The sequence below is a fragment of the Sinohyriopsis cumingii genome, chromosome 1 (genome assembly GCF_028554795.1).
Source record: "Sinohyriopsis cumingii isolate HCF-2022 chromosome 1, ASM2855479v2, whole genome shotgun sequence".
NCBI lineage: Eukaryota > Metazoa > Mollusca > Bivalvia > Unionida > Unionidae > Sinohyriopsis > Sinohyriopsis cumingii.
The window spans coordinates 50,009,720-50,019,020 of record NC_142961.1 but is presented as its reverse complement, the minus strand read 5'-3'; positions in this window follow the sequence as shown (position 1 = coordinate 50,019,020).

The window sequence follows — 9,301 nt, the reverse complement described above, 5'->3', positions numbered from 1 at the left end:
AAAATCCGGCTCTGGCTAATTCTTCGGGGGTCGGTCCTCCCAGATACTTAGGCCATTTTCCTTTGAACGATTGAAGACGATTTTCAAAGTCGCAGTATTCCTACAAACGCACAGGGAACGAATATTCGTCTTTCACAGGTTCGTTTCGATGAGGATTGAGTGACATGGGCAGGAGTTTGCTCAGGGCTGGATGACATCCGTAGGGGGGTAGACGTGAAGGTGAACATTCCCCTTTAAAACGAAACCCAGTAAAATGTCCAAGAGGACGAGCGGCATCACTTTCGCATCCCACAGGTTTGACACGCACAGCATCGCTTTCCATGATAGGGGTAGGGACACTAAAGTTCCCATGATGCTTTACGGCATCGCTCAGGTCACAACGTACAGCATCGTACACATCGCAAGGCTCACAATCGCACTCGTCTGCAAACTCCGTTACGCAATTACAATGGTAACCACATGGACAATCGCAGTTTCCTTCCGGACATTTTCCGTCGCAATGCCTGGGTCTTATCCATCCAGTATTAGTCACACTAGAGGAAGATACAACTTTTTTACAATCCCCAAACTGGAACGATGTCTCTTTCAAAGTATTCATCTTGTTCGCTCGGTCTTGGTAGTCCCAATGAACTATCGATCTTGCCTAGGGTTCCTTTTTATATACAGACCAATACCGACGTGACCGTACGGTAAGGTAAAGTGATTGGGAAGTCGCACTCGCTTCTGGTATACAATTTGATAGACTTTTTCCAAGGGTCGACTGACGATGTGGTGAGTGGGTAAACGTACAATCTTGTTCGGTTGATAGGTGGTCACTTTAAAGTTTCCATCCTCTCCCGATTGCAAGGCTTCTTTCAATACCCCAAAGTTGACCACTCGACTGGTACGATAATTCAGAGTCAGTCCTTTCACTTTGCATGTCGTGTGCACTTCTCCTTGTTTGTCCCGGTATTCGTAGCCGTAATTTTTGGGACCACCACTGACGAAACTTAGAATCTTGTCGTCGGGATGCTCGTCTGTCCAGGCTCCTAAACGGTCTCCTTCGATGTTAGGGTGATGTTGAATCGGGTGATGGATGTAAATGCAACTGTCCGTGTCAAAGTACAGGACGCGTTCTTCTAACAGTTCTAAAGCTTCGTACAATTTTAAGCGAGCATGGGCTGTCACGTAAGCCGCAATGATGACATTTCCAAAAGGGTCGTCTTGTACAAAGTCCAGATCTTCTTCGTAATTGACCAAGATCAAATTCTCTCGAACGACGTCCACGTGTTTCATGTATTTGGTTTTGTCGTGAATCATCTGGAAGTAGCGGGAAGGTTGTGTCAAATATTCCGTCTTGGGTAAACACGGTCGTTGTGCCATTTTACCCCACAAGCAATTTAAAATCACTTTGGCAAACGATCGCCTGCCTTCGTTTTTTTCGATGTGGTCTAAAGTGATGCCTTCTTGTTCGTAGTATTTCTCTTTGAATTTTATTTGGTCTTCGGGAGTGTGACACCAGGACGGATAGCCGCTGGCTTCTTGCTTCAGTTTCAAAAAGGCATCCACGTAGTCTGCGAAAATGCCTTTCTGAGTAGGGTCACCCTTGTGGTATTGTTGTGTCTTGGGAAAGTGGCAAATTTCGTACACTTCTAACAGTTGGTATCCCATGTCCAGAGCTTTGAACAATTCTACGCTGACCCAGGTTCCCGTCAAGGCACGTTCTTCCTGGCTGTGCTGACAAGGTTGGTCTTGGTTGCACGTTTCGGCACAAGTACGGCACAAGGGAAACATCAGTTTGCCTTGACAATGGTGAGGTAAGACGGGATGGTATAGGTTCGTGGGAGGCAAAACTTTACACTTGATCAAGCCTTCGTATTGTCGAATGTTTTTCAGGTCGATGTGTTCCGTCAGCAATTGCGGGTGCCCTACAGGAAAGCGACAATATTTGCACACGTAGGGATACAGCGAACACACGTCCAAGTATTTGATTTCTTCTCCTTTCTCTTCGTCGGCTTGGTACAGCAAACAGGTGGTATTGGTCCTTCCTCCGTACAAACTATCCCTCGGGTTCAGCGGGTCCATGAACTGGTAACTTTCCACGAGGTGTTTAAACTCGGGATCGGTTTTCATACGGTGATCGTACTCGTGTTCCCACATTTCCACCACTTGGTATCCTTCCTGTTCCAACTTTAGGCGCCGCTGACAAGTGTCCTGGTACAAGTCTTCCATGGTTCGTTGTAAAAACTGATTTTTAGTACTACGATCAGGATAACAGACGGGACATCCGTGAAATAAGCAACCGTTAAACTCGTACACGATCTTGGGGTTTTCTAAGTCCCAGCCATCGACCGAATACGTTCCGATGGTCTTTTCGCCCCCTCCGTTGCGGGCATGTTGAATCCACTTGTCTTCCTTGTCGCACAAGTAATGTAACCAACGTAAGGCTTTGACCGAGTATTGACGTTTGACAAAGTGGGTCGTTTGAGGACTGATGACAGCCACGGTGTTTTCAGGCATGAATCGTTGTCGATACACTAAGGAACACGCTTTGGCAATGGTGCAAGCTTCTTTCAAAGGATCGACCCCTCCGTGTTCCATGAACAGTTCTCGAAATTTTCCACAGCAACGCCGTAAAATGTCCACGTCGGAACGACAATACTTTAGCATTTCTTCCTGAAAGTCGAAAGGGTCCGAGGCGTGAGCCTGGTACCAAGCGTAGAAAGCTTCTCGTTGTTCGGTACGCATGTTGTCGGGGTCGTAATAGTGAGCCTCAGGCAAATGGGGTAGAACGGCATGTTGATTGGCTTCCGTATTGAAAAAGTGTGGAAAGTACCCTTTAGCCATTTCTGTCATTCCAAACGTTTTAGGCATTCGACTCAAAGGCATGGCCAAATAGCTCATCGAATCTTTAAACTGCACTTGTCCCACTTGCATGAAAATGATTTTGGCTCCGTTCAAAGTCACTTTAGGACGCTTGGTGCCTTGTTCCGTATAGTACCTCAAAAGAAACTGTCCATCGTATCCGGAGAAATTGTGAGCCATCACCGTGGCATGACGATGACAATCTCCGTAACGTTCGATGTCCTCTTGGCTCCACGTCTTGTCGATGGGGTCTAAGACCCATTGGGCAAAATCGGCTAACGTGTTCGGTCCCCGAAAGATTTTTTCACGCCCTCCGGGAATCTTGCTGCAGTGAGGGCAATGACTGAAAATAGGTTCTTGAATGCACTTCTCGCACGCTCGATGAGCCACGCAAAAATTAGGAATGTGAATGCCGGTTTCTTGCATGCATTCGAAATCGAAAAAGATGAAATTGCCTTTCTTCTTGTGACCATCCTCTTTCTCTGGTGGGGGTTGGTATTTTTGCACGTAACATTGGTGTTCCAAGTCCACGATGTGGTGACAAATGTGACATTTTTTCTTTCCTCGACATACGTGTGCCTTGGCAGCATTGGTACATATGACTTGTTCACACGTAGGGCACAATCTCAGGAGTTGACAAGCACATTTCTTCTGTGAACCTTGCGTTTTCAGATGTTGTTGGTAACAGGTAGGGCTGACAAACGTGCGCAGACAAGTGGAACAAGGCACTGGTTCTTCGCTCAGACAGGGTGAAGAGGCCAAACATCCTGAGCATTTCAATCCACAATGCTTGTGTTGCTCTCGATTATTATAACCATGGTCACATTTCTCACAGTAATAACCGTATCCCAGGAATCCGGTGATACTGGTAATCGTATCGAAATGGTCATCGTGATGATAAACATGAATGTATTTTCCGTCCTTAAAGTCTTGCCCTCGAAACAACAGAGGCCCGCGCACTTCTTGAGGGTGCACTTTCAAGGTGTATCGTGGAGCTAGGGCATCTTGCAATTTTTGCATCTCAGGAATGCCACAGGGTGTGTCTTTGGACAGGCCAGCTTGTTGCAACAGGAGTTCTGCTTCATTTCGTTGTTTGGCTCGGTCCGATTGTTGAATAGTTTTCCAGGTTCTTTTCCATTCTACCGTGTCGTTCTTGTTGGCATAGGTTCGTCCCACCACGATGGCACGGGCTAAACACATCTGGTCATGAGGATTGTGAATTTGGACAAGGCTACGCTTAATGCTGCGAAGGTCGTTCACCAATAACATCTTTTTGCGTCCGGTCCCTTGAGGAGGAGAGACGTGGGTCATGTCCAATGTGGCTTTTCCATCGGTGATGTCAAACTGGTCATTAGATTGTTGCACATGTTGAATCTTGTCCATGACTTTGGAAGCGGTCAATTCTGCAGGGGTGCTAAACTCGATCCAAACAGGGGATTTCAAACCGTCGTGTTGTGTAGAAAGTCTCAAGCGATCGTCTTCTTTGGGTTGACATTGTTGCTTGAGTGCAGTGAGCAAAGAATCCCACATCTCGGTGATGAACACTTCTGCTTTCTCTAACGGCACTTCAGCCTTGAAATCTTTAAACTTCACTGTGTATTTGTAAGCCGTGGTTCTAAATTTTCTAGAGGAGCGCTTTTCCGTCTCTCGAATGGAATAGTATTTTTCAGGGTTGAGTAAGGGTGGTGAACTTGGTTTAGAGGGTTCAAATTCTGGTTCACTCATGTCCTCTTCAAAATCACTGGCATGAATTTGTGCCAAGATTTCAGCCCTGGTTCGAGGCGATAGATCACGTTTCTGCCTCTTACTTTCTTCTTTCTTCTCGAATGAATAGGATCGTTTCATCTTGAAAGCAAAAAGTCAAATGACTCAAGTTCAAACACCATGAGCTACTTTATAGTCATAGCAGACCAGCGTATATAAAAGGGTGTGTGTCTTGTCCTTTCACTATTCATTTCACTCTCAAACCGAGCACAACGATGGAAGAGACTACCCAGATGGAACGTTTCGTCAGAGCTTTGCGAGGGGTCATTAGAAAATTCTCTTCAGACCAGCCTACGGACTACTCTCCTTCCTTTAGAGATAAAAGTCAAGATACTTGCTATATCTGTCAGAAGAAAGGGCATTGGTCTTCAGAGTGTCCAGACCGTCAAAAAAGAACAAAAACAGGGACTAAAAAAGACAAAAGTCAAGATACCTGTTATTATTGTCAAGAAAAAGGACATTGGTCTCCAGATTGCCCAAAAAAGAAACAAGAGGAGTCAGAAGAAAAGAGGGATTCTTCAGAAGAAGAGAGGGATTCTTCGAAAGAAGAGAGGGATTCTTCGAAAGAAGAGAGGGATTCTTTAGAGGAAGAAGAGGAAGAAAAAAGACAATTCTATTTACAAGAGGCAAAGAAACAGGAGAAGAAGAAAAGAAGAAGGGAAGAAAATGAGGAAAAGAGGGTGAAGAAATTCAAAAAACAGAGAGACTAAACAAGGAGAAAGAAGAAGTCAATGAACTTTTTATTAAAGTGATGTGTTGTGAATTGTGAATTGGATTGTAAAAAATGGAGAAAAGAATAAATGAATGATATAAGGTAAGTGTCTTTGAGTTGTGATTTTAAAATAAGAACGTACACTCACGCACTCATACACAGACACGTACTATAAGGGTAAAATGGGTGGGGTTTATTTTTTTTTTGAGTTATTGGCAAATTGAAATTGTATTTCTTTTCGAGAAATGTGGGTGGCCCTGAAAAGGGCCTTTTTTCTTCATGGTGAAAGGGTGAGTTTAAGCAATCAACTTTATCTGCCTTATGCCTTTGCCACGGCCAAGGCCTACTTCTGGACTGCGTAATGTTGATGATGATGATAATGATTGGGTTGAAATCACTAAGGGTGGTACGGTAGGCTTAGTCACAGGGTTGACGTGTTTAGCTCGGCAAGGTCGTATTCTCTTCGGTCGTGATAAAGAAATCTGATACATTTGTTTCAGACTTCTTAACTCCGCTAAAATGTCCAACAGTACCGTGACCGTTTGATTTTCACCCTCTTGTTTCTTTGCTGCTACTTCTTCTTGCTGTTGCTGCTGTTGTTTTTTTCTTACCTCTTCTTCTTGTTGCTGTTGCTGTAGGAGAAAAGCCTGTTCCGCTTCCTTTTGTCGTTGTATAAATTTCTCCAATTCTTCTTTCTGTCTCTGTCTAAAATTCTCCACTTGCGGTAATGAAGAAGGTAACGAAGGTTCCGGAACAAATTCTTGCGAAGAGAGAAAATCCACAAAATCCCAATTCACCTCTTCTGAAAGTAAGTCCGGGTTCCCTTGGGCAGTCTCCCCTGTTGGTGCAGCCCAATGGATCGTTTTCTGAGTTTCCGTCATGTTGAATCACTGTCGCATAGATTGACTGCACACAAGCGCTAGCGAATCTATATAGACTACGTGACGTCACAGACTGCTCTCTTCAGATTGGATGCGGGCTGACTGAATTCTGTAACGCGTGTTCGGATTGGTGAATGAACTCAATCCGTTTCAATCCTTTCTGTCCCTTTAAATAAGCGCAGTTCACTGCATTGATTCACCTATTGTCGGAGCCTCAACATGTGGACAGACGTTGAATCTTCAACCCTTGTGTCAACAATGATGTTCAGGACGGACATGCTCATGTATGTCCGATCCAAGTGGACCGTTGTCCACAGGACCAACAGCAGCCTGTGGATAAGAAGAGTCTATATAGAGAGACAAGGTTGCCTCAAGCGGACTCTGATGTATGGCCCTGCTGTAAGACGAAGTTTGAGGACAAGAAGATGTCGCAAATGCCCTTTATGTTAAGGGCATATTAACATAAACCAAAGGCCCTTTTCAGGGCCAGCCATATTTCTCGAAAAGAGATAGCCTTTCCATTGCCTACCCCTTTTTAAAAAAAATTTAAAAAAAAAAAATCCCATGTTCCATTTCCCTTGACGCTATACAGTCCCACCCTGTTTAAATTCCCCTTGACGCTCAACAGTCCCACGATTTTTCTCCATGTTAATTTCCCTTGACGCTATATGTTCCCACGATTTTTCTCCATGTTAAATTTCCCTTGACGCTATATGTTCCCAAGGGTCTTTTTAATGATAAGTCCCATTGACGCTATACTATCCCTATTCACTACTTCTAGCTCTGTAGCAATATGTTCCAGAAAGCTCTTGTAAGTTCTGTAAGAAGCGTCTGTCTACAGAAGGACAGGATCAATACATATCGGATGTTCGTTTGTACTGTTTCCGACAAATCACTGATACGTTATACCATCGTTTTACTCATCAATAACTCTTTGATACGTTGTACTATCATTTTACTCGTCAATAACTCTTTATGCAATTTGTTTTGTAAATATAATGCGAAGAAAGCACGATTTGCTAGAGAACTCAATAGTCAATAAATATGCATTGTTTTTGATAGTGTTGATAATGGCTTGATTTACTAAAAGTTAATTTTATATTTTCTTTTTGGAAACATTGGAAAGTTATTTTGGTAAAAATAAATGTAAATTCGATAGCTCATATATATTCTTTCTGATTTCAGCTAGAAACTTGCTATATTAAATAAATTTAAAACGATGAAAATCTACCTTGTATATTCTATTACTATGCTTGCGAAAGCATTAATAACTTCTGAAATAAACCAGTTATGTGTGTTTCATCGTTTTTCTTCTTTTAAATCAGTCTGTAATTTGGGTAATGTATTTGGCATGTCCTCTGGATTTGCTATTGAGACAGAGTAATTCATACTGAGAATTAAACGACTTGGTGGTTTGTGAGTTATTATTGATAATTAATTGTCTATGTGACTGTACCAGTCATTAAATGGCCTGTATAATCAGTCAGTTTAGATAAATTCATCTGATATATCAAGCACGACATTGATGTAAAATCGAAAGGAATTACAGAGCGACTTTCCTTCACGGCGACATAAAATCAAGGGAAATCACTCGCGTGGAGCTTGTAACACTCTTTGGTCATGTATTCTAAACGTCTCTGTTAAAAATGTTGATGCACGATTTAAAATTAAAATTTGTATATAAACAGTTTATAACAAAATAAATGAGAGAAGTATGGTGCATAGCCATTAAATAAGGAAATTGTTTAATAATATTATAAAATTAAAGAGATTTGATGCATAAGAGTTAGTTTCCGTAGGTTATTGGAAATAGGGACATCAACCAATACTATTAATCATTGATGGTAACAATGTCCGTATGTGTTTTTGCTTTTTTTCGCTTCTTAGTACGTTTATGAGAGCTTTGGTGCCAATATATGTAATATTGGGGTGTTCATGGAGAGTCTTGGGGTGTCTTGGGGTGTTTAGAGAGACCGTTGCTAAGAACGGTTCTTTGTTGCTCTTAAGATATTAATAAGGTTACCGAAAGCGAATGAATCTTACGCATGGGATACAATATCTCGAGATACATTGTCAGGATTTCTTCAACGCTTCAAATTAATCTAACATGCGATGCCACCAGTGGCAGTAACAGAGCCTCATTCTCGACGACGCAAGCCTCCCAGGTTTCAAATTGTACGGGTTTTCCCCGAAGCGTCCGGGTTGATCTGTTGTCAATTACTTCCGCGGCGCCCGTGTAACTTCTATGCAACAATCCTCGACTCTAGCACACGTACAGTTTTCCCTCGTGGACCAGGACAAGTACGCATTGGATCTTCGCGGAGAAACCTTGTCGATCCAAGTGTTCATTAGAAATTGACTAGATATTTAATACAATGAGAGTCATACGTGAATGTGTGATAGTCGTGCGAGATGACGTGAGAAAACCCGCTTATGTGACATATTACGGACAAGGCCTTGGCGATATCGTCCTGGGATTTTTCACAAGTGTGCCGAAAATGCTCGTGGGCCTCGCCACGTGTGTGGCACCGATTTTTAAACACGCTGAGATGTGATATAAAATCTGGTATTGCGCACGGTCCAATCGATTCAAGATCAACAACGATGCTTAGTGACTCGGCAAGAAAAGCCGGCTACACTCCATCCAGGGCGGTCAACGAAGCTTTTCAAAAACGACTGGCGTGTTAGTACATGCCAATACTGATTCGATTATTGGAAATAAAGCATTGGTAATCGGATTCGGAAAACGGAGCTGTCTGAAAAGGTACTAAACGAAATCGATAATGTATAAACGATAGCTCTTTTCAAAGATGTATCTGATTCCGAGTTTGACATGGACGCAATTCTGTCCATGCGAGATCTAAGCAAGTTAAGTTTTCAGTAGTATTCATACCGCACTAAATGCCTATTGGAGAGGGACGAATATTACAAGTCCATTACACTTCTCGGTACTTTCACCAATACGATGCATCCTTGGAAATCAGTGGAAAACTTAACAGGCCGATAATTCAAATTGTGGTACGAATTACAAGATTGGATTAGTCAAAACGCATCATTATGTTTTTCAAGACTGCATATCTCATCTACGTAAAGGAAATCG